This window comes from Triticum dicoccoides, chromosome 7A, assembly GCF_002162155.2.
Source record: "Triticum dicoccoides isolate Atlit2015 ecotype Zavitan chromosome 7A, WEW_v2.0, whole genome shotgun sequence".
NCBI lineage: Eukaryota > Viridiplantae > Streptophyta > Magnoliopsida > Poales > Poaceae > Triticum > Triticum dicoccoides.
Window position 1 is genome coordinate 48,153,531 of NC_041392.1, and position 2,446 is coordinate 48,155,976.

The 2,446-nt window shown below is 49.6% G+C and overlaps 1 pseudogene; it reads left to right on the forward strand.

Moving 5' to 3' along the window:
• The first annotated feature begins 1,549 nt into the window (after positions 1-1,549).
• On the forward strand, positions 1,550-2,372 carry LOC119327524 (annotated as a pseudogene).
• Positions 2,373-2,446: the final 74 nt, after the last annotated feature.

Sequence of the window (2,446 nt, forward strand, 5' to 3'; positions counted from 1 at the left end):
GTTCATCTACAACGCGACGGCCAAGAATAAGCGGGGCTACTCTAAAAGACAATTTGAAGTGCATAAGCAATAACATTCATAATTTCATTTTATTACCATCATTTGTGTTGAGTTTCATTCATATATATGTATTGACCCCCTTCTTCAAATTAGATGTGGCAGATGCGAAATAAACTCCTACCACAAGATCGCATACGAGCAATTAAAGAGGAATTGGCAGGATTCTTTTATGACCACGTCATCAATAAAGTCGGAGAATACCATGTGGAACTTAAGTTCAGATGTTAGAGGATTGTAAGAAATCTTATATTGTATATATGTAGCCAGTAGCGAGGAATAGATATACGAAAACTTATTGTTCAACCAATCTCTCAGAGAAGGAGAGGTCGATCACTTCTCTCTGTATATGTTCATGACGATCTTGTGTACTTAATGGTTTCCTTCATTTGCTTACTAGCTAGCGTGTCGAGTCCTCTCTATACATACAGTACGTAGCATCGACCAAGCACGAAGATAAGAGAGGACACTTCTCTTTATTAGCTAGCTAACACAATATATGAAACCCCTAAATTAACCCTACAAAACCCCCAACACCCCCAACACCCCCACCCCCTTCAAAAAAACAAAAACCCCAGACTCTGAACTGCTGACACGTGGATGCTCTTTGGTCCCGGTTGGTGCTACCAACCAGGACAAAAGGTCCTCCTGCCTAGGCAAGCCGCATCGGCCCCATCTGTCCCGGTTCGTAGGCGAACTGGGACTAAAGGTAATGGGCTTTAGTACCGACCCTTTAGTCCTGGTTCCAGAACCGGGACAAATGGGCCTCTAGAAACGGAACAAATGGGCCTTTTTCTACAAGTGTTATAACATGTAAGAAAATACATATAATAGTGAAAATTTTGACACTAGTATAATTTACATACATGGTACTTACGTGTATACATATACAAAGACACACACGCTAAATACACATAAACTAAAAAAACTCAGCCAAAAAAGGAAAAAGAAAAAAGGAGGAGAAAAAATGTGCATCAAAACAGAAGAGAAAACAAGGAGAAAAGCACGGACAGACACTACACACACTCTAAAAGTGGCATGCATGTGCGGTGCAAGAATTGTCAACCCCGGGGAAATCGACTGAAGAAAGTATAGGGTCAGTCAACTCTGCTGTGAACTCTCACACCGTATCACAAAGCACTTCAATCAACGGTCACAGAATCGACTGACCGAAAATTAAAAATTCAGTCGCCTGACGTAAAGCTAAAGTGGTAATAGTCTCCCAATTCTCACGAAGCTTCTCAAGTTCTCACTTGATCCATCCAACAACCAGCTACTTCTGACTGGCAAACATCCGTCGTTGGTTTCGTTTGAATCTCAGCAGCGTCAGTCCAAGTGGTTTGAAAAGGATAAGATATCGACGGATCCTTTCCTTGTAGAAGAGGCGTACAGCCCGCCATCTCTCACCTGACCATGCACAACCACCACTCTTCCTCGCCCATATAAATACACCAGCTAGCAGCTAACCCAGAGACCACTCAGTTGACGATCAACGAGAAGAGCAGTTTGAGCACCTACGGCGATCGGTCTATCTCATTCTCGAGAGAGCGAATTTTACTTGTTCAGGTCTTCAGGATGTCGCAGCAGCCAGCACAGGGCCCGGCGCCGGTGAGGCTCATCACGGCGTTCGGCAGCCCGTTCGCGCACCGCGTGGAGGTGGCGCTCACGCTCAAGGGGGTGCCATACGAGCTGCTCGTGGAGGACAAAACCAACAAGAGCGAGCTGCTGCTCGCCCACAACCCGGTTCACCAGTCGGTCCCCGTCCTCCTCCACGGCGACCGCGCCGTCTGCGAGTCCCTCCTCATCGGCGAGTACGTCGACGAGGCCTACCACGACGGCGACGGGACGGCGCCCTGGCTCCTCCCGGCGGACCCCTACGACCGCGCCACGGCCCGCTTCTAGGCCGACTTCATCGCCAAAAAGTGCTTGAAGCCGCTGTGGCAGGCGATGTGGACGGACGGCGAGGAGCAGGCGCAGCTTGCGAGGGAGACCAAGGAGAACCTGGCGATTCTGGACGCGCAGCTGGAGGGGAAGAGTTCTTCGGGGGCGACGGACTCGGCTTCGTCGACCTCGCCGCATGCACGCTGGCTCACTGGCTCGGCGTGCTGGAGGAAATCGCCGGGGTGCGTGTGATGAAGGATGGCGAGTACCCTGCTCTCCGCCGGTGTGCGACGGAGTACACCTCCGACGAGGTGGTCAGGCAGTCCCTGCCGGACAGGGACGAGCTCATCGCCTACTTCACCAAAAACAAGGAGAGGTACAGGTCGTTCATGGTCAAGGCAGCAGCGGTGCAGTGAAGAGGTAGTGAGTGACTCGATAGTGGCACCAGTACAGTGAATGAACAGCCACATCAGAGCTTATGCTGCAGTCTATAAATAGGCAATTTATA